The 23,760-nt window shown below is 44.4% G+C and overlaps 1 protein-coding gene across 1 annotated transcript in view; it reads left to right on the forward strand.

The window, feature by feature from the left end:
* Positions 1 to 23,760, forward strand: part of LOC143531540 (putative aldo-keto reductase 5) — a 207,848-nt gene that overhangs the window by 17,908 nt on the left and 166,180 nt on the right. The gene's annotated exons all lie outside the window — the stretch shown is intronic.

The raw sequence follows: 23,760 nt of genomic DNA on the forward strand, positions 1-23,760 counted from the left end.
GTTACGATTAACGTGTCTTTGTTTACTGACTTTAATCGAAACCGAATCGTATGTTTGTGATTTTTTATTTCCGAATTTAACACCTCTATATTTCTGTTGTTTATACATTTGTTTCCAACTTCGAACATTTAATCTTTTGTTGATATTGTTTTTATAACATAGCTTGGAATAACATAAGTTAAAAACCAACATGTTTAAGATTCGAAACGTCATAATTGATGAAATAATGGAAAGTTAGCTAATGGTAGCTATTACTTTCTCTCGCTCAATAGATCTATCTGGATTTTGCTTCTCATAACATTTGATTACTAAACTTCTTATGAATTTCAATCTTTACAATAAATCTGATTCAGTCTTATGAAACCACATATTGTTGATAAGACAAACATAATCACATGAATAGGGGCCATGTGATCGAGTTTCTAAACAAAATTAAAGTATAAAAGGCAAAAGTATAGATAAGAGCATAATGTAAACATCCTTATAAAATTTGGTGTCTTCATAGACTTTTAACCATTATTAATAAATAAATAATAATAATAATAATTTATAAAAAAAAATTGAAGTTGAACACTTCGTGACCCATACATAGATCCTTCGAAGTAGAGGTGCATAAATCGGGTTTTTCTAATACCCGGGTTTGGGTATGAAACCGGTTTCGGGTATGACCGGGTATTGGAAAACCGGCTATTGAGAGAAATCGGGTAGGGTTCGGGTAGGGTATTGACGAGAAAAATCAACCCTATGTACCCGGGTAGGGTATAATCGGGTTCGGGTATTGGAACCGGGTACGACTGGGTATTAGTACCCAGTTTTGAATTTGTAAATTATTTATTCATTTTTAAATTTGTTTAAAAATTAAATTTGCTTTGTAATTTATAAAAATAATTAAATTATATTACAAAAACCATAAATCCACTTAATTACAAATTATTTACTTAATAATATGCATTTTAAAAAAACTTAAACATAAAAGTTGTGAAATAAACATAAAATATACTATAAAAACTCAAGTATTATTTTGTGTATTAGAAAACTGTTATCGGGTACCGGGTACGGGTATCGGGTATGACCGGGCACGGGTATTTACGGGTATAAATCGGGTGCGGTTCTGAGTACGGGTATTGAGCTCAAAAAGCATATCCTATCCATACCCTACGGGTAGGGTCGGTTTTGGTTTCTATCGGTCTCGGTTGCCCAGTGCTTCAAATCGGAGACGCACCAGCATAAGCAGCCAGGGGTGGTCAAGAAGGGTGGAGGTACGCCCATAAAAGAGATTTCCCTTCAACAACCTGGTATGTGTTATCCAAGCCAAGTTGTTGGAAGAGCTATACTTGGGGTGCGCTTCTAATGAAACACAATGGGGATTCGATGGAGATGGATAATTTTAGGGAAGGTATGTCTATTAATGAGGAGGCGAATTCCGATGATTCTTCTGTGGGTCGCGACTTTACCACGGGCATGGATACTGAGGTCAATGAGATCTAGTACACGAGCATCGAGATTTGGTTAGATCGGTAATTCAAGGTGAGGGTGGTTTATTTGGTTCCTCATGAATTTATTATCTGTCAATATAAGGGGGGTTAGGGATTCCAATTGGATCCGGGGTATTAAGACTTGTAATGGGGTTCACTTTATAGCTTTGCAAGAGACGAAGGCGACTGGGTTATCCGCTTTTACCACTAAACTTAGGTGGTTAAAAGCTGCTTGGATAAAGAAGCATAAGAAAAAGAAAGCAGGTATATATGCTTTTAAAAAGGAAACCATCCAAAATTTGGACTTAGTAGGGGAGAGGAAGAGATGGAGGTGAAGCTGGAGTAATAATAGACTCCATGTGAATGGGTTGTGGGTCTCGGATCCGGTTCAATTAAAGGATTTCACCTTCAGTTTTTTTGAAGCTCGGTTCCAGGAGACGACTCAAAATAGACCGTTTTTGGCCTTAGCTCATATTACCAGGTTGAGTGAGCTTGAGGCGGGCGCCTTGATTGCTCTGGCGGAGATAAAGGATGCGGTGTGGGATTGTGATGGGGATTGGGCACCGAGCCCTGATGGTTTTAACTTTAAATTCTTAAAGAGATTTTGGAGCTGTTTCCAATATGATGTTCTTAAAGTTTTTGAAGAATTCTTTTTTGCAGATTCCTTTAGCTTTCGTTGTCTTTCGTTGCTTTGATCCCTAAAGGAAAGGACCCTGTTTCTCTAAATGATTTTAGGCCTATCAGCCTTGTTGGTTACATCAATAAGGTTCTCTCTAAGGTTTTGGTGGGGAGACTTAAAAAGGTGATTGGGAAGCTAATATCTGAAGAACAATCTGCCTTTATTGCGAATAGAAGCATCCTTGACGGTCCTCTTATCCTCAATGAAATTCTGCCATGGCTAAATAGGTCCAACAAAAGGGGTTTCTTTTTTAAAGTTGATATCGAGAAAGCTTATGATTCGCTTCATTGGGCTTTTTTGGACTCGGTTTTGAATCAAATGAATTTTTCGGAAAGGTGGCGTATGTGGATTTCAGCTATTTTGTCGGCCAGTCGGGCTTCGGTTCTTCTAAACGGTTCGCCAACGCGTGAGTTTCAATGCTCTCGTGGCCTTAGACAAGGTGACCCTTTATCACCGTTCCTTTTTGTAATTGCCATGGAAGCCCTTACGAGTTTGATGAAGAAGGCTATTGAGGTGGGTCGATTTAGGGGGCTGAAGTGTGGCGCAGGGGGCCCTTTGTTATCTCATCTTCTCTATGCAGATGACGTGGTTTTCATTGGCGAGTGGGACACTTTAAATGCACTTAATTTGGGCAGAATTTTGAGGTGTTTTTACATGGTTTCGGGGCTGCGTATAAACCTTTCAAAAAGCTGGATTTTTGGGCCTAAAGTTAGCGATGCTGAGTTGAATGGAATGGCGGGTATTCTTCACTGTCGAGTTGGGAAAATGCCTTTTATTCACCTTAGTCTCCAAGTTGGTAAGTACATGATGGGTATTAATGCTTGGGACCCGGTGGTGGAGGTGTTTAAAAAAAGATTATCTAGGTAGAAAGCCAAACATCTCTCATTCGGGGGGCGCATCACGGTTATAAAGTCGGTCCTTAATTCCTTACCGACATACTATTTCTCCTTATTTAAAGCTCCAGAAGGTGTCCTTGAGAAGCTCGAAAGGTTGAGGAGGGTGTTTTTTTTTTTTTGGGGGGGGGGGGATCGGAAAAAAAGGCTAAAATTAATTGGGTGGCGTGGGATAAGGTAGTGGCTCCAATTGAGGCTGGTGGGTTGGGCATTGGTTGTTTGAAAGATGTGAATATTTCTCTTTTATCCAAGTGGTGGTGGCGGTTTAAAAAGGAGAAGGGTAGATTATGGTGGAAGGTCAAATGGGCCTTACATCATACTTCGAGATCTTGGACGGATGTTCCTGCCAAGTTGTCTTGTCCGGGTCCGTGGAGTCGAATTGTCAAACTTGATGCAACTCTAAGTGAGGTCGGAGTCGAGATGAGGTATAGTTTCCAACATTTGGTAAAGAATGGTAGGAAGACTTGGTTTTGGCTGGATAGTTGGGTTAGTTCGGTGCCGTTGGGGGTTCTTTTCCCTAACCTTTTTGGTCTCGAAAAATCGAAAGGTTGTTTTGTGGCTGACCGTTTGTACATGCGCGATGGGTGGATATGCGGTCAATGGGATTGGTCCAGAATGCCGGTTGGTACTGTTGAGATAGAAGAATTGAGAGGGTTGCTCCAAATTTGCCAAGGTGTGCTTCTTAGTGAGGAGGATGATGAGGTGGTTTGGAAGTTTGACACGACGAGGTTTCTCGGTCAAAATGTTTAAAGAAAGGCTGGTTGAGAACTACTTTGTAGCTCCTGATTATAAGTTTGTGTGGAACCGAATGGTGCCAATAAAAGTCAACTTCGTGGCTTGGAGAGCGATGTTGGGCCGGCTTCCGACTTTCAAGGCTTTGGAAAAGAGAAATATTCCGGTGGTCTCAAATTTGTGTCCGTTTTGTGGGGAGGTTGAGGAAACGGTGGAACATGTAATGGTTTCTTGTGGGCTTGCACACTACATGTGGAGTGTGCTCGCTCAATGGTGTAAAATGCCAACACCTTTCTTGTTTAGCTTTCGAGACGTGTTGGAGATTCACAAGTTTTCGAGGTTTGAGAAAGAAAAGGCGGAGGTTCTTCATGCGGTTTGCCTAATTGCGGTTTGGTGTTTATGGAAGAAAATGAATGCGCTTGTTTATAAGGGGATCCCGACACATGTCGCGGGTTTGGTGGAGGAGATAAAAGTGTTGAGCTTCCTTTGGATAAAGCATAGGGGAAGAAAGAGAGGGCTTACTTGGGATGTTTGGCGTAGGTTTAATGTATAATGCTTGTGTAGTTCGGGTTTGTTGTTTTTTGTTGTTTGTTTTTGCTCGTGTGAGCCGCTGGTTGTACTTTGGTGTGGTGGATCTAGCTTCTTGCTAGTTCCCTTTTTCTTAATTTATTTTGTTAGTCTTTCAAAAATATATATATATATATATATATATATTTTAAAAAATAAAATACTGTTGTTAACAGTTGTTAGTAATTCGTGCGGTCTGACAAACTGCAATAATTTTAATAATAAACTTTGTTTAAGGGGGGTTAATTATTGGGTCAAATATTGTTTAGGGTCTACTTCAATGATTAACGCCACCTTTAGATCCATAGGCCTCTTTTTAATTTAGTTTACTTCTTTATTTTCCTAATGCCTAGAGACAAATTGTAAAAGAATATAAAATAAACAAAGTTAATTATTTTCTGTATGTATATATATTTTTTATACTTTTTTAAAAAATCACCTTTAAATGTGGTTTAAGCAAGCAAAGGGTTAAGAGTTAAGTTACTCACAAACACACCCATGTTAGAGTTTTTGATTGGTCTTTTATAAATTACACAAGTAACTTCTATTGTTTATTTGATTGTATCACATGAACACTTTAGAACAAACTTATAGGGTTAAAAGTTACAATTTTGTTACTACTTCGGTAGCCAAAATCTTGTCATGGTTCACGAGCGGGTTGAAATGCATTGTTTGCTTGTTTTGGTAATCCTGGGTTGTATCAGGATAGTCGGGATGATTTAAGGGCCACACGAAAATGAGATCACAATTTCAAGGGTGGAGCATTGTCGAGCTAGACGGCTTGATGACATGGACACTCACCCTAGACGGCTTGATGCCTTCCATAATCCCATTATAACCACTACACACGATCTTAAAAGTAGTATTTAATCAAGTTATAAAATGACAAAATATTGCATTAGTTTCTAAACACCTACGACTCCTCTAGATTCTCTTTTCCTCTAATTTTTTTTAACCGTTTTAGATTTGTTTCTATCCCCTTTGTCTCCACTATTGTTTTTCTTCTAATTTTTTTTATCAAGAAAAGAACATGAGAACAAGGAAATTACTTTTCTTCCACTATACTCCCAAACACCCCTTATATAAAATAATTATGTTAAGGTGACAACCGACGGTATGGTTTCCTGAATGAACGTCTAAGCCAAACTCTAAAGTTGACATGAGCTTGGTTAATTCAACATAGTTTGGGCAGAGTATGGTAACGAAACTCTTCAATTTGAAGAGTGTAGTAGCCTAAACAAAAAAAAAGTAGCCGTTCCAAAAATAAAAACATATATAAAATTATTATGTGTCTTGACGGAAAGTTTCAGGTTCAATCTTTAGACATGAAGCTAGTTTAAGAAAATGGTGTAGTATATAAATATTCTAGTTTGTAGTTAACTAAAAGAAAAAGAATAATTTATACTCACTCTATAAATGTAATAATTTAGTGTTTATAAATAAATGAATGTTGTATAATAAAACATACTCCTAATAATAATATGACTAGTAGTAGTAGTAGTAGCAGCTTAGCAGACGCTTTACCATTTAACCTTTTGAAACTGAGGCCGTGAGGCGCATTATGACTTTTAGTTGCTCTATATCAATTATTCTTATATTCTTCTTATCACTTTATGGTTATTTTTATTATATGTGAAGAAAAGTGGATCGACTCACTGGTAGACGATCTACTTTCCTCGGGTGTGATTATGCTATTTCACCGATGGTTCTCTGGGATCTGGGTTCTTCCACCTACAAAATGAACAGCACCGTAAACTTACCCCTCAGAAAGAGACAGATGGTCCTCTTTGGGGTAACCCTCCGGTGTGAGAATAAGAGTTTGTAGGAGAAGATAATAATATGAGAGTAAGGAAATTGGAGTGTATTTCTTAATATAGCTGAATACTCTGTAATGGGGTGTCTGTCTCCTTGTGGAGTTGATGTGGTATTTATAGTGCTAGGGTTTCCAATGATTGGGCTCAGACCCAATTAGGGCCTTGTTGGCCTCCTCCAATTGCTTTGCGCCACGTGTCCTTGGGACACCTGGTGCTTTTTCATTGGTTATAATCACGTGGTAGCACATGGGTTTTGCTGAGTTGTCCACCTTTCATTGGCAGCTGTCAACATCAGCATATTCTTATTCCTTAAAAAGATACCTTCTGGAAGGTTGTCTGACGTGCACAATCAAGGTTGCCCTAATCCTGATTTGGATAAGGACGAGGTTGATTATGTGCACGTGTGATATGCGCCTATCCTGAGGATGCGCGAGGTCTTCTCTTTATTCTCACGCGCAGATGTTTCATGCGCAAATGTGATATGCACGAGCATGTGATATGCGCCACGCGCGGATGCGCCACGTGCATATGTGATATGCGTGAGCATATGTGATGCGTGAGCATATGTGATGCCTGCGCATCTGTGGTGCCTGAGCATATGTGATGCCTGAGCATATGTGATATGCGTGAGCATATGTGATATGCGCCATGCGCATAGGTTTTGGCTTTGTGCCTTCATAATGTCTTGATTTCAAGCCTCTTGTCTATATCTTGTGGGTTGACCCGCCTCGCTCGGTGTTGAGGCGGGTACATACCTCTTCAAGCCCCCCCAGTCTAATGTGTGTCTTGTCTCGCGCGAGCAAGGTAAGATAGATATTAGACTTAGTAGTTTGCTCTTTTAGTAGGGGTTTGTCTTTTTCTTCTTATTATTCATCGTTGCGCGAAATTCTATCCTTTTGGTTGAAAACGAATCGTCCCTGTACGTGGTTGGTTGTTGCTGACATGCGTCAGTGATGGAGACGTGTCAGACCTTTCGTGTGCTCGAGGTGCTACAGTTGCCTTTCGTGTCCCCTCACATAGTGTCAGGGACACGTGTCGCGCTCGCGTTGGTCCGTTCAAGCGAGTGGTGGCGCGTGAACTCTGGCAGCACCTGTATAGTTTCTTTTCGTGTCCCCTCACACAGTGTCAGGGACACGTGTCGCGCTCGCGTTGGTTTACACCTGCGAGTGGGGGCGCGTGAAGTCCGATCAGCACCAATTTTTCTCTCTCCTGGGCCTATAAAAGCCAGCCCCTTTGAGTTTTTTACCCTTCATCTTCTTGTTTATTCAGAGCTTTTTCCTTTCATACTATTCCGATTGCCTTTGTTCTGCTTCCAGATCTCTGTTCTTCAGAAGCATCCTTTGTCCGTTTTCACAGTTGTATGTCTGATAGCTCAGACAACACAATCTCCCCTATCCATCGCCGTGTGAAATCGTTAGTAATGTCTACATTGAAGAAGACCGGCAAGGGGAAGAGGGCTGCTGAGGCCTCATCGGAGGAGGTAGGGAGGACCAAGGCAGTGAAGAAGTGGGATGAGATCCCCTGCAAACTGAGGCAGGCCGATTTTGACAGCCTTATCGCCTCTCAGGGTTTTCTCCCTGAGTATGGCTGCATGTTGCCGGCTGCCGGGCAAACGGCGGCGGACCCGCCCACCGGCTTTATATTCTTGTATTGCCATTTTTTCACCCACTGCAACCTTCGTCTCCCGATGACAAGGTTTGTGGGTGCGCTGCTTAGGTTTTATGGGATTCATATATCCCAAGTCCATCCGTTTGGACTTGTGCGCATGACTCATTTTGAGTTCATGTGCAAATCTCAGCGCGAGGAGCCCACCCCTCGTCGCTTTCAATTTTTTTACAAGCCAAAGATCCAAGATTCTTGGTTCTCCTTCATTCCTCGCAGTCAGAAGGTCAAGTGTTGCACTGTTTCATTCAAAAGCCTTTATGACTGGTCCGAGAGATTTTTCTATATCAGGGCTGGTGTGATCCCCATCCGCATGACCATGCGCGCGATCTCTTCTGCGCCTGCGGATGTAGGTGTCTTCAAGAACCCAACTGGCGCCTGGGTAAAAAAGTTGACTGCCGAACCATCCCCCGCCAAGAAAATTTGCGAGGAGGCGCTGGTGGGGGTTGGTATGAGCAGGAGGTGGGCTGACAGCGCGACTGAGCCCGTTATCCAAGTTGACGGCTTATGTAAGTTAATTCAATGCATTACTTCTGCGCGAATATAATTCGTTTTGCTGATATCATTTGACATGTTTTGTGCAGTCAGCAAGGAGTATGTCCACGCCGCCTGTGATGAGCATATGGAGGGTGGCTCCGTCGCGCTGGGCGCTGGGGAGGTTGGCTTCCCCGATCGCTTCGATGACATGTTCATCCCTGTTGATCTGGGATTTCTCTTTGACAGCGATGCGCCTGGTAAGCCTTTGTACTTATGCTTATGCCTTTATAATACCACATTTGGCTAACATTTCTGTTGCACGTATTGTAGACGCGCTTGAGAACTACGAGCTGGAGCTCGCGGAAGAGGAGGAGGAGGAGGAGGCGCCCCAACTAAAGCGTAAGGCTAAAGGGAAAACTGGCGCAGGGGCCAGTAAGAAACAGAAGAAAGATGATGCCCCTGTTGTTCAGGATCCTCCTACTCAGGCGAAGGGACTTGAGAAAACCCAGGTGTTTACCACCAAGTTTTCCCTGTCTTCCCTGCCTCAAAAAGTGGGCTGACCTCCTGTCCACACGAGGTATGGTGCCACTACCTCCTCCATTCGCGCGTTGGAAAAGGGAAGCGGCGTTGCGCCTTCGACAGGTATACTTTGCTTATCCTTTGGTTATCTTTTATGGTTCTATGAGCGCGATTCTGATAGAATTACTAATGAATCTTTGCTCACTCAAATGTTTGTAGAGCCGGCGACCTTGGTGGATCAACCTCAAGCACAACAAGATGCCGAGGCTGCGCCGGAGGTCGCTTCGAAGTCCCCTGTTTTACCCTCGAAAAAGGGTAGAATGGACTTCATGGCGATGTTCGCCTCGCGAACGGAGTTGCGCCAAGGTACGTATTGTGCTTTTATTTTCTGACTTTTTTCTTTTAGATCAAGTCATGAACCATTTCTTTTTGTTGATTTTTTCATAGGAGTCATAGCTGGCGTACAAGCTGCTGGCGGCACTCCTGGCGCCGGTGCCAGCGCCGTTGGTTCTGCTCCTGCTCCTGCAAGCGCTGAATCTCCCCTCATCGGGATTACTAAGGAGCAGGAGGCCGTTTTACGCGCCGACCTGGCGGCGTCGAGACCTCCCTCACCTCCTCCTGCGCACAGCCCTCCTCGCGAGACTGATTTTGGTTCTAGGTCGCAGGAGAAAAGGCCTGTTTCAGAGGAGGATGAGGAGTTTGAAGTTGAAGACTCCGACGGCGGCCGCGTCAGCCCTGCAGCGCCACGAGATTTTCCGGCGCAGTCTTCTCGTGGGGCTGGCGCTGACTTTTCTGCTTCATCCCCGCAGGTATAGGTTCGTTTTTGCTCCGCTGCGCGGACTTCCATATTAGTGTTTTGATGACTTAGATCATTACTTTGTGTTTGCAGGAAGCCGATCACATTTACCGCCCGAGATGGAACATTACTGAGGACAGCTCATTTCAGTCCATGGGTGTGTGTGAGGACTTCTGGGCTCATTCTGTGCCTCCAGCTGAAAGGAGGTTTCAGGAGGGCCGCGCTCGCGATGACTTGCTCAAAGATCATCTGTTTGCTGGGTCGGCTTTCTTTGCTGCCTCCCAAGAGCTTCGCTATGATTACGTAAAGGTACGTGATGCTCTTGCGGAAGCCAAGCAAGAGGCTAAAGTGTCTGCTTGGCATCTTTCTGATGCTCGAGAGAGAGCTGAGAAGCTCCAAGCAGAGCTCAGTGAGAACAGAGCAAGTGCCAACACCGCCTTCGTGAAGCGCGGGCATGAGCTACAGGCTGCGCGGGAGAAGCTACAGGCGGCCGAGGCGGACGCGGCCAAGTACGCGCGTAGAGTGCGCGACTTGGAGCTTGATGCGGAGGCGCGTGACCAAGCTCTCGTCCAGTCTATAACTGACAAATCATCACTGGAGAGTGAGGTTGCGCGCCTGAAGAAGGAGCTGGCGGCCGCGCAGGCCGAGAAAGATGAAGCCTTGGCGACGGCAGCGTCTAGCCAGGAAGCACTCGAGCTTGCGCGAGCGGAAAAGGAAGAAGCCCTGGCGGCAGCAGCGTCCGACAAAGAGGAGCTGAAACAGACTAAGGAAACTGTTGAGTTGTTAAACTCTCAGATTCCTGTTCTTGAGATGTCTGTTGCTTCCCTCGCGCAGGATCGCCAATGGCTAATCTCACAGGGTATGACTCGTTGCGCTTACGCGATGAAATACTCAGACGAGTTTCAGGCCCTTGTGATGGATTGCAACGCTGCCGCGCGCTTGGTGGGTCGAGCTGAAGGGTTTAAGGATGGCTATGAATATGGCATGTTGAAGAAGAACCCATCCGACTACCCTTATCAGAGCGACGTTGCCTGCGCGGACATGGCCGCGATGGGGGAGAAGTATTTGAATACTCCCATTCCCATCCTTGCGCAGGTATTTTAACCTTAATGAGATTACCTTGACTTATTTTCCAAGTCTTTTTGTACTCATATTTTTCCTTATGATTTGCAGATATCCGCGCTTGCTGACCAGCCCGATCTCGGCGCGCTAAAGAAATTACTTGACGAGTGCGAAGGGGCTGGTGGCAGCGATGATGGCGCGGGGAATGCTGCCCCTGCTAGCGGCTCTGGCGTGGCCAAAGGATGCGCTCCTGACACTATTGTGATAGAAGACTCCATTCAGGACGAACAACTTGACTATGGTCAGTTTGGAGATGACGAGGAGCGGGCTGCGCCAGATGCTGAGGGCGGTGATGAGGACTATGAAGAGGCTGACGTCGACGTGGAGACTTGAGAAGCCCTTCATGTTTTTTATTTTTATTTGTAGTTTGTATCTCATCATCTTGTAAACTTGTAAATTTCAATGCTTTGGAATGAAATTTTGTTTTTCCCTTCTTCGCATCTTGCGCATTCCCCATTCATCTCTTTATATTGCATGTTTGCTTGTTGAATATAAGATATGCTTGCACGTTGAAATAAGAACAAGGTTGTAAGGAAATTTTTATACTTAATCCTTGTCATATTGTAAGTGATTTTGCCATATCTTGATTATGTTGACACGTGCCTTGGCGTTTTCATTATTCCTCTTTTGCGCGACGTTATCGCGCATTTATTATATGGAATTATGAGTTTTTTAGCCTTTACGTGTCAATATGTGTTACTCAGATATCCATTACAATTTCATGCGCGACCTCGACCTGAGACCTTAACAACTATGTTTTGGCATTTGCTTTGCCTTAGTTGTGCTTAGGTATTTTTATGGTCAGGCTGCGCAGCATGTAGGATGGATGTTGTGAGTGATTTGAGCTAAGGCTCACATTATTGGGCTAAGGCCCTGAGCTAAGGCTCATATTATTGGGCTAAGGCCCTGACGTTTTAGAGTTAAGACTCATTAACGCGTTTGAGCTTGAAGCTCGCGCATGTATGTTTTACTTCGTTTTATTTTGTTTTGATGTCAATACAATGTTGTCATATTGCTCATAGTTGTTAATAAAGGGAAGTGTGAAACATGTATGCAAAAGGTAATAGAATCCACATTAAGAGAAGATAGCGCGTATCATTATTCATAATGGCTTAACAAGCCTTGATTACAAACTTGACAATTTTTACATGAAACATTTTCTAAGCTGTGCCGCGTTCCATGCGGGCGGGATCTTCTTTCCATTCAAATCTTTTAAGGCGTATGCGCCTTTTCCCAATTCTTCCGAGACTTGATAAGGTCCCTCCCAATTGGGGGACATCTTTCCCGGGGGTATCGCGCGGCTAGCTTCATTGTTTCGAAGGACAAAATCATTTTTCTTGAAGTGGCATTCTTTCACGCGCTGATTGTAATATTTTTCCAGTTTTTTCTTGTATTTGGCTTCACTGATGATAGCCGCCTCTCTGCGCCCTTCAAGTAAGTTGAGATCCAACCTCCTTTCGCGCTCGTTATCAATCTTGTTCATCATTAGCACTCTATGGGATGGGCATCCAATTTCTGCTGGAATCATAGCCTCCGTTCCATAGGTTAGGCTGAACGGGGATTCGCCATTGCTGGTTTTGCTTAATGTCCTGTGTGCCCACAGGACATTAGGTAGCTCTTCGACCCAAGAATGGGATTCTCCCTCCGACCTTTTCTTCAGCCCATTTAACAAGCTTTGATTCGCGCGCTCCACTTGGCCATTCCCCTGAGGGTGGTATACCGAAGTGAAGATTTGGTTGATGCGCAATTCCTTGAGCCAGTTGGATATCTTCCTGTCAGTGAATTGTTTGCCATTATCGCTCACAATTTCCATGGGCAAGCCAAAACGGCATATGATGTGGCTCCAGATAAACTGCTTCATCGCTTCGGCTGTGATTTTTGCTAGTGGCTTGGCTTCAACCCATTTTGTGAAATAGTCTACTGCCACTACCAAAAATTTTACTCGCCCTTGCGCTTGCGGTAGGGGACCCACAATATCGATTGCCCATTTGTGGAAAGGCCATGCGGAGGTCACCGGAATCAAGTTGTTCTTTGGCCGCATGGTGTTTGGCGCATAGCTCTGACATGCTTTGCATTTTTGGATCTCTTTTAAAGCGTCCAAGTACATGCCTGGCCAATAGTAACCTGCGCTCATTGCCTTGGCAACCACCATGCGCGGACCAGCATGTATTCCACAGATTCCTTCGTGTATCTCTCTGATCACATAGCTTGCTTCCTCAGCTTCTAGGCATTTCATGAGCGGTCCAAGGTAAGAGCGTCGATATAATGTACCATCAAGCAGTTCATAGTTCTGCGACTTGTGTCTTATCTTTCTCGCCTGTGCGCGATCGTCCGGTACTTTTCCCTCCTTCAAGAATTCCATTACTGGAGTTATCCATGATGAAGGGGTTGTATGAGTTACAAGGACAGACTTCGCTCCCACCGACGGGTTGCTCATTACTTCTACCCTGACATCTTTGCCAAAGTGATCGAAGCTGGTTGATGCCATCTTGCTCAGCGCGTCGGCAGATTTGTTTTCACTGCGCGGAATATGAATGATTCTGAAGCAGTCAAATTGCTCGATTAGCTTTTTCGCCTGCTCTATATACAGAGGCATGGTGTTCTCCTTGGCATCATAAAGGCCATTGACATGTGCTGCTACCAAGTATGAATCAACATAGGCCTCTAGCTTTTTAACTCCGAATTTGTGCGCGATGCGCAGGCCAGCCAGCAGGGCTTCATACTCAGCTTCATTGTTGGTGCTCTTGAAGTCCAACCTGATGGCGTAAGTATATTCCTGATTCTCTGGATCCACCAGCTTGAGGCCTGCGCCGGATCCTTCGTTGTTTGAAGCTCCGTCGGTGAATAATCTCCACACATTTTCTTCATCATTGGCTCGCGGAGGGTCTACCTCGCGCTGAGCCTCTTCAATTTTTCCTTCGGGGACTTCTGCAATGAAATCAGCCAAGACTTATCCCTTTATCGCTGGACGGGGCTTATAGGCGATTGTGTGTTCTCCCAATTCCAGCGCCCACTTTGTCAGCCTTCCTGAGAGCGCGGGACGCCGCAAGACTTGCTGGATGTTGTAACCAGTCAGAACTTCAATAGGATGACCATTGAAGTATCTATGAAGCTTGCGCGACGCGTGTGTTAGTGACAAAACTAACTTTTCCATGATGGAGTAGCGCGTCTCAGGATCTGTCAGCACCCGACTCACATAGTATATTGGCGTTTGGATTCCCTTGCGATCCACCAACAATACTGCGCCGATGGCGCGCTCTCCTGCTGATAGGTACAATGTCAAAGTTTCACCAGGAAGTGGAGCTGTGAGCGCGGGCAGATTTATCAAACATTCTTTTATCTCACTGAAAGCTTGCTCGGCCTCAGGAGTCCATTTGAATTGGCTTTTCTTTAAGCAATTCCTCAATGTGTTGACAAATGGGGTAGATTTGCTTGCATGGTTCGCTAGGAACCTGTTGATTGAAACCAATCTACCATTCAGCTTCTGGACTTCTTTCATGGTGGATGGCGAGGGCATGTCAAGGATGGCCTCCACCTTCTCAGGGTTCACCTTGAAACCATCCTTGGTGACCATTACACCTAGAAATTTTCCCTCTTGTACGCCGAAAGTGCATTTGCTCGGATTGAGCTTCATGTTAACTTCCTTTAGGCGCCCAAGGGTTTCTTCGATGTCTTTGAGCATTTGTTTTTCCTCCCTGCTTTTGATCACCAAATCATCCACATAGACTTCTAGGTTTCTTCCAATTTGCTCGCTGAAAACAGCATCCATAAGTCTTTGGTAGGTGGCTCCCGCATTCTTCAAACCAAATGGCATTTTTGTGTAACAAAAAACACCCTTGTCGGTTCTGAAGGCGGTCTTGTCCTCGTCTTGTGGTGCCATTTGAATCTGGTGATAGCCCTTGTAGGCATCCAGGAAACATTTGAGCTTGAATGGCGCCACGGAGTCCACCTTTGCGTCGATGTTTGGGAGGGGGTAACAATCTTTTGGGCACGCTTTGTTGAGGTCCTTGAAGTCAATGCACATCCTCCACGACCCGTTACTTTTCTTTACCATCACAGGATTGGCTACCCATGTCTGGTATCGTATCGGGCGGATGATGTTTGCGCGCAATAGATCCTCAACCTGCTCATTCATGGCCCTCGCCTTCTCATCCCCCATGACTCTCTTCTTTTGAGCAATTGGCTCTACAGACTTGAACGTGTTGAGAGAATGTTGCGCCAGGTCTAGCGGAACCCCAGTCATATCAGAGTGTTGCCACGCGAAGACCGACATATATGCTGTGAGCAATCTTTTCATTCTCAACCTCGTGTCGTCTGATATCGTAGCGCCAATTGTGATTGTTTGCTCCGGGAATTTTGGGTTGAGAATCCATTCCTCTGGCGCGTTGTCTGCCATTGGAAGTTTCATTCTCCCTTCCCGCGGAGTACTTGTCACTGCACACAAATGATCTCGGTATACAAAAGTTACACCTGTTGGTGTTGGGAACCCCAACGCGCCGTGCGCTGGCGACGGTATGGCGTTGAATTGGGCAATCGTTCCCCTACCCAAGATCATATTGTGGCAAGAAGTGGTGGGCAAGACCAAGAAGTTGACAACTTCGGCTCGCTTGTGTTTTTCATCCCCCATGGTTAGTTCAAATTGTATTTGACCTAGGGGATGAATGATTTCATTCGAAACACCAGAGATTGGTGCATTCACAATTTCAAGCCTTGCTTGGTCTGCCGGATCCAGTTTCCTGAAACATTGCTCATACATGATGTCTGACTCGCTGCCAGTGTCCACCAGGACTTTTGACACTTCATAATGAGCAATGTGTGTAGTGATGACAAGAGGACTGCTGATGGAAGGGCCTCCCCTGATTCTTGGGAAGATTATGTAACATCTGCCCAAATCCGACCCGACCCAGGTACCCGTTTTCAGATCCGTTATTATGATTTAAAATTTGATTATTAATCTTTGTAAATTTAACATTAAATAAATCATATATATATATATATATTTTTATATTACTCACTAATAATAATAATTCCTTTCCGCCGTCCCGCCCCTTTTTCTCTCTTGTCGCCGTCCCGCCTCCCTTTTTCTCTCTTGTCGCCGTCCCGCCCCTCTGCTTAACCCTTAAGCCTTGAACCCCTTTTTCTCTTAACTCTTTGCTTGTCCTTTGGTTCTTCCCGCCTAAGGATGTCTGCGCAGCTCCACGCGCCAGACTCCTTACAGGGAAGCCTGCGTGAAGACCAGCTGTTCCTGCGATACGCGAGGCGAACTGTTCCCTCGGCGCGCTAAGGATTGTAGTTCTTCCCGCGGCGCGCGAAGGATTGTAGTTCTTCCCGCGGCGCGCTAAGGATTGTTCTGTCTGCCTTCGCCCTCGCGCGCTCGAGTCTTCTCGCGCTAGACCTTAAGTCTTTTCTTCAGTTTAGGTCAGCCTGTATGCTTTTGAAATATCTTATCTTTGGTATGAGCACTGTAGGACAGTTCCGACATCTGTCCGAAAAGCCACTTTCGGCGCAGCATGCGCACCAATCCTATTGGTTGACAGAAAAAGTGACTGACATAATCTTTTGAAATCTTCTTTTGCATGTCTTGAACAGTGTTTTATCTGACACCTCCCATGCTTTGATCTGTAACCTGTCAGCTTTTCCCCATCCCCTGCAGCTGCCGGCATATCTTTTTAATATCTTTTGCTTTTGGTTTCTTGTGCTTTTTAATATCTTTTGCTTGATTTGATAAGATCTTTTCCCCTTTCAAGGGATTGTGTTCCCTTGGGTTTTCCTATAAATTAAGCTAAGTTCTTGTTTATTAACACTGCACACACTACACTTAAGCACTCCCCAAATCCCTCTCTCCCTTTGATCTCTGCCGTAGTTCCTCAGCAACGCCACTCCTCTCTTTGCCTCCGTCTTCTCTTCTTTTCTGCCCAGAAATCTCGGTAAATAATTAATATATAATTTTTCCTTTTAAATAATTTGTTTAAGTGACTTACATATATTCAAGACATAAAAACCAATCGTTAAACCAATAACCTCTTATTTATAGGTTAACTTTCGCTTGTTTAAAAGTTGGTTCTTGCATTATCTTTCAACGCAACTTTTACAGGTGAGTAATCTCGTACCTAATCCCCTTTTATTTTTAACATTTTGGGATGTTCATGTGTTCGTACAACTTGAGTCTTAAACTTGTTTATGAAATTATGTGCGCAAAACCCCATGTGTTATGGACGTTTACTTGGCTGTTTATTTGTATGTGTGAATCATTAACCGCTTTGTTCGGCCTATTCCGAAGTTTTCATGGATCCATTAGATGAACACGGGAGACCTATCGTTTACGGTTTTCTTGTTTTGTTAGCACATGCACGTATGATTATTTGTTTTTGTGCTCAATTGGGAGCACGGATTGAACTATGAGCTATGATCTATTTAGGCTTGATCACAATCTGATTACACCCTATGTTAAACCCTAGTTAAGCACATGTTGCGCGCAGTGTTTGTTATTATCTATTTATATCTATTAAACTTGATTTCTCACCGACACGCAAGTGTTGATGTTTTATTTTAACACATGTTCAGGTTTGCTGTAGCTGCTTTTGGGAATCTCAAGGACACGTAGGATGTTTTCCTTTTCTTTGGACCTAGAATAAAATGTAACAAGACAAATTATGTTATTTGAATATTTTGAGTTATGATATGATTTATGTTACTTTACGATTTGTGTTCTGCGCGTGCGCAATGAAAATGTATTTATTAAATATTGACACCCAAATAGTGTCACGAGTAATGAAACAATACGTGGCGCCCCGATGTATAATCCGCCATCGGTCGGGGTGTTACAGATTGGTATCAGAGCTCCGTGACTTTAGGATAGGTGGTTAGACGTAACGACCTAGAATACCTAAGAGTCCCTTTTCGCGCATGAGAAATATCTCATGTTTGCGCGCTAATTGTTAATTACTCGATATTTATAAAATATGCTTGCGCATACGCAGCACATGATTTCGTGTTTTATCCGCGATCTTTCGATTTTTATTGTTAAATTTCAATTTATTTCTTTACTTACATATTCGTTTGTTGTTGGGATTTAGCATTGAAAATCCGAAAAGTCATGGTGATACATGAATAGTTGATTTTCAATTCCCATTAACTTTATGTTTTAAATTGAAGATTTGAAAAGTCATGGTGATACATGAATTGTCAACCTCCAATATTCATTTACTCGTATATTTTAAAATTGGAGATTTGAAAAGTCATGGTGATACATGAATTGTCAACCACCAATACTCATTTACTTGTATATTTTAAATTGAAGATTTGAAAAGTCATGGTGATGCATGAATGGTCGATTTTCAATTCGAATTCATTACCTGTATTAAGTTTGCATTTAAATTCATATTTTACTTCAAAATTTGATAGCATTTAACTCCGCGAAACAAGCTTTACAACGATATACTTTGCGCTAAAACGATTTCCCATACCAAGATATTAACAAAAACTAAAACTTTTATAGAATGCCTCCGCTATCAGCTCGCCGTCATCAGAGGAGAGAAGACTCGCGCAGACGTATGCAGCGTCGTTCCCAGGAAATGGCCGCCGCAATAGCCCAAGCCTTAAATCAAAATAATACCAACCCCTCCGGATACAATATTAAGTCCTTTAATGCGGGTAACCCTCCGAAATTCACAGGGCTTGAAGGAGCCACTGTAATGCTCCAATGGCTCGAGAAAATTGAGAACACCTTCCTCCATACCCTTTGCCCTCCAGACCGACGAACCTTATACGCCTCAAGTGTCCTGGAATCAAGGGCGCTTACATGGTGGAACGGAGTAGCTCACGCGCGTGGCGCAGAGGCTGCTTCTAGCATGCTCTGGGAGGAATTCAAGGAACTTTTGACTAGAGAATTCTGCCCTCCCAACGAAATAAAGCGCCTTGAGGAGGAATTTTGGAACTTGAAGCAGTACAGTGGCGAAGCGCGCGAGTACGCTACGCGCTTCCACGAACTAAGTTTGCTTGTCCCGCACCTAGTTACCCCTTCCCGCCGAGCCATCGAGAAGTTTCTTGGGGGTCTCCCCATGGAAATTCAAGATTCTGTATGGGCCAGGAACCCAGCAACCCTCTCTGACGCCATCGAGTTGGCCGCTGTGCTCAGCGACAACCATGTCAGGGCAGGAACCCTGTTCCTGCGGGGAGCCGAAAAGACCAAACTCACCAAGACTGTCCCAGAACCAACGGAAACCAAGCCAGAACCCTCAAACCGTAACAACCTCAAGCGCAGGCGCAAACCCAATCATCAAGCCTACGCGCTTACCAACCCGCTCATTGTCCAGCAACCCGCCTACCAACCTCCAGTATACGCTCCTAACCCACTGTCAACCTACCCAACACCCCCTGTAGTCCATAACTATGCCTTAACCAATCCCGCACTCCCTGCCCCGTCAACTAAGAAACCTTACACAGAAAACCAACCCTTTTGCCCAACCTGTAGACTTCACCATCCAACTCAAGTCCCGTGTCGACAATGTAACCGATGTGGCCGTACTGGTCACACTGCTGAGAACTGTAGAGTCCTTCCCGCCAACCCAATCGCGCAAACACCACCAACTTACCCGCTAAACCCACAACCAACATACCCTAATCCACGACCCAGGTCGTGCTATAACTGCGGTGTCCCCAGTCATTTCCGGAACGCGTGCCTGAGACTGCAAGTACAAATTACGCAAGCTAATCCGGTTAACCAAATTTCAAACCAAGTGACGCGCGGACGAGCTTTTAATATAACCGCGCACCAAGCGCAAGCGAATAATGACGTGGTTAATGGTACATTTTTACTTAACGGACAATATGCATCTATACTTTTTGATACTGGCGCCGATAGAAGTTTTATTTCTCGCGCATTTGAACAAAAACTTGCGCGACCGCGAGTAAACTTAAACGAAAACTTTTCAGTTGAATTGGCTAATGGCGAAACTATTTTAATAAACTCCGTAATCAAAGATTGCACGCTTAACCTTAATGAATATGATTTTCTAATCGACCTCATTCCCATGCCTCTTGGAAGTTTTGATGTTATTATTGGTATGGACTGGCTCTCGCAAAATCGCGCCGAAGTAATCTGCGCCAAGAAGTTGATTCGCATTCCTCGGGAAAATGGTCAAGATCTTCATATCTACGGCGAGAAACCATCTAATGGTCTTAAACTTATGTCATGCTCTGAAGCCCGAAGACTTTTGCGGAAGAAATGTGTCACGTTCTTAGCTCATGTGGTCAAACCCGATGAAGAAAAGAAGAAACTTTCTGAAATCCCCATCGTGCGTGACTTTCCTGAAGTCTTTCCCGATGATCTTTCTGGTTTACCTCCCGCTCGGGAAGTCGAGTTTCGTGTTGATCTTGTCCCTGGTACATCCCCCGTAGCCAAATCTCCTTATCGACTTGCACCTGCTGAAATGCAAGAATTAGCAAGTCAACTTCAAGAGTTGACCGATAAAGGATTCATTCGCCCTAGCTCTTCGCCGTGGGGTGCTCCGGTGTTGTTCGTTAAAAAGAAAGACGGTTCGTTTCGCATGTGTATCGATTACCGCGAGCTGAACAAGCTCACCATTAAGAACCGGTACCCCTTACTGCGTATTGACGACCTCTTTGACCAACTCCAAGGTGCCTCTTGTTTCTCCAAGATCGATCTTCGTTCTGGCTATCACCAGTTGCGTATCCGCGAAGAGGATATTCCCAAGACTGCCTTTCGAACCCGCTACGGTTATTTTGAATTCTTGGTCATGCCCTTCGGTTTAACCAACGCACCCGCTGTCTTCATGGATCTAATGAACCGGGTGTGTAGGCCTTTCTTGGACCAATTCGTGATCGTGTTTATCGATGACGTTCTGGTATATTCCAAAACCAAGGCCGAGCATGAACAACATCTTCTGTTGGTGTTGCAAAAGCTTCGAACCGAACAACTCTATGCCAAACTCTCCAAGTGTGAGTTTTGGTCTGATGAAGTACAGTTTCTTGGTCATGTTGTAAACAAGATGGGTATTCATGTCGACCCATCCAAAATTGAAGCAATCAAGAACTGGATTGCACCGTCCACTCCTACCGAAATCCGTTCCTTTTTGGGCTTAGCTGGTTACTACCGGCGATTCATTTCGAACTTCTCAAAAATCGCCTTGCCTTTAACAGCATTAACGCACAAAGGCAAACCGTATATTTGGGGCTCGAAGCAAGAAGAAGCCTTTCAAACGCTCAAGCGATTGTTGTGCGAAGCTCCTGTTCTAGCGTTACCTGAGGGTACTGACGACTTTGTCGTTTATTGTGATGCCTCCAACCAAGGTCTCGGTTGTGTACTTATGCAACGAGGCAAGGTTATCGCTTACGCGTCTAGGCAACTCAAAATTCATGAAAAGAATTATACGACTCACGACCTCGAACTTGGTGCAGTTGTATTTGCCTTAAAAATCTGGAGACACTACCTCTATGGGACTAAGTGTATCATTTACACAGACCATAAAAGCATTCAGCACATTTTTTATCAAAAGGAACTTAACATGAGACAACGCCGATGGAACGAACTCATCAGCGATTACGATTGTGAGATCCGATATCACCCTGGAAAGGCTAATGTGGTAGCCGATGCGCTCAGCCGCAAACTCAGTCAACTCAACTGTATCTTGCCGCGCACGCAGCTTCATTTCGCGCCGATCCAAAACGATCTTGAATCGCGCATTCGCAACGCGCAGCGCGCATTGATCAGCAAAGGCAACCTACGCGCCGAGTTAGCGTGTGGTGCAGAAGCGCATCTAGTCCCTAACCTGAATGGAATTCTCTGTTATCTCAATCGCATCTGGATCCCCAATGATGAGAATCTTCGCGCTGTCATACTGAGTGAAGCACACAAAACTCGGTATTCCATTCATCCTGGCGCTGACAAAATGTACAAAGATTTGCGCCTTTCTTATTGATGGCCTGGTATGAAAAAGGATATTGCTGTGTTCGTAGCTAAATGCCTAACTTGTTCTAAGGTAAAAGCTGAACATCAACGCCCATCTGGTTTGCTCGAACAACCTGAAATTCCTACGTGGAAATGGGAAAGTATAGCAATGGACTTTATCACCAAGTTACCCTTGACCGCAAGCAAACATGATAGCATTTGGGTAATAGTGGATCGATTGACCAAGTCTGCCCACTTTCTGCCCATTCGTGAAACCTACCGTGTTGAACAACTTGTGCATCTTTATGTCAAAGAAATTGTTTGCCGTCATGGTACTCCCTTGAGCATCATATCCGATCGCGATGGCCGTTTTATATCTCGCTTTTGGAAATCTCTCCAATCTGCGTTAGGAACTCGTTTGGACATGAGTACTGCATACCATCCTCAGACTGACGGACAGTCTGAGCGAACCATCCAAACCCTTGAGGATATGCTTCGATCTTGTGTTCTTGATTTTGGAGGTAATTGGGATTCACACCTACCTCTGGTCGAGTTCTCTTATAATAACAGCTATCATTCCAGCATCGGTATGGCCCCATTTGAAGCACTTTACGGTCGAAAGTGCCGCTCGCCGATTTGTTGGAACGAATTGGTGAAGTTCAAATCACAGGACCCGAACTAGTTCAAGAGACAACCGATAAAATCGCCAAGATCCGTGATCATCTGCTGACTGCCAGAAGCCGACAGAAGAGTTACGCAGATCGCAGGCGGAAGCCTCTCGAATTTCTAGTTGGTGATCTTGTTCTCCTCAAAGTGTCGCCCTGGAAGGGTGTTGTCCGCTTTGGGAAGAAAGGTAAGCTTGCACCTCGTTATGTTGGTCCGTTCAAGATTCTTGCGAGGGTGGGAAAAGTTGCCTATAAACTGGACCTGCCGCCCGCGCTCAGCAATGTGCATCCAACTTTCCATGTATCCAATCTCAAGAAATGTTTAGCTGACGAGAACCTCCACATACCACTTGATGAAGTTCAAGTTGATGAGTCTATGCATTTCGTTGAGAAGCCTGTTGAGATTATGGATCGCGAGGTAAAGCAAACCAAGCGCAGTCGCATCCCTATTGTCAAAGTTCGTTGGCAGTCCAAGCGCGGAGCCGAGTTCACTTGGGAAAGGGAAGATCAGTTGAAGATCAAGTACCCGCACCTTTTCTCTGCGCAACCTACTTCGAGATAAATTTCGGGACGAAATTTCTTAAAGTAGGGGAGACTGTAACATCTGCCCAAATCCGACCCGACCCAGGTACCCGTTTTCAGATCCGTTATTATGATTTAAAATTTGATTATTAATCTTTGTAAATTTAACATTAAATAAATCATATATATATATATATATTTTTATATTACTTACTAATAATAATAATTCCTTTCCGCCGTCCCGCCCCTTTTTCTCTCTTGTCGCCGTCCCGCCTCCCTTTTTCTCTCTTGTCGCCGTCCCGCCCCTCTGCTTAACCCTTAAGCCTTGAACCCCTTTTTCTCTTAACTCTTTGCTTGTCCTTTGGTTCTTCCCGCCTAAGGATGTCTGCGCAGCTCCACGCGCCAGACTCCTTACAGGGAAGCCTGCGTGAAGACCAGCTGTTCCTGCGATACGCGAGGCGAACTGTTCCCTCGGCGCGCTAAGGATTGTAGTTCTTCCCGCGGCGCGCGAAGGATTGTAGTTCTTCCCGCGGCGCGCTAAGGATTGTTCTGTCTGCCTTCGCCCTCGCGTGCTCGAGTCTTCTCGCGCTAGACCTTAAGTCTTTTCTTCAGTTTAGGTCAGCCTGTATGCTTTTGAAATATCTTATCTTTGGTATGAGCACTGTAGGACAGTTCCGACATCTGTCCGAAAAGCCACTTTCGGCGCAGCATGCGCACCAATCCTATTGGTTGATAGAAAAAGTGACTGACATAATCTTTTGAAATCTTCTTTTGCATGTCTTGAACAGTGTTTTATCTGACACCTCCCATGCTTTGATCTGTAACCTGTCAGCTTTTCCCCATCCCCTGCAGCTGCCGGCATATCTTTTTAATATCTTTTGCTTTTGGTTTCTTGTGCTTTTTAATATCTTTTGCTTGATTTGATAAG

Source organism: Bidens hawaiensis, unplaced genomic scaffold (genome assembly GCF_021521415.1).
Source record: "Bidens hawaiensis isolate Kalapana, Puna unplaced genomic scaffold, B.hawaiensis_p1.1 tig00009190_1, whole genome shotgun sequence".
Taxonomy (NCBI): domain Eukaryota; kingdom Viridiplantae; phylum Streptophyta; class Magnoliopsida; order Asterales; family Asteraceae; genus Bidens; species Bidens hawaiensis.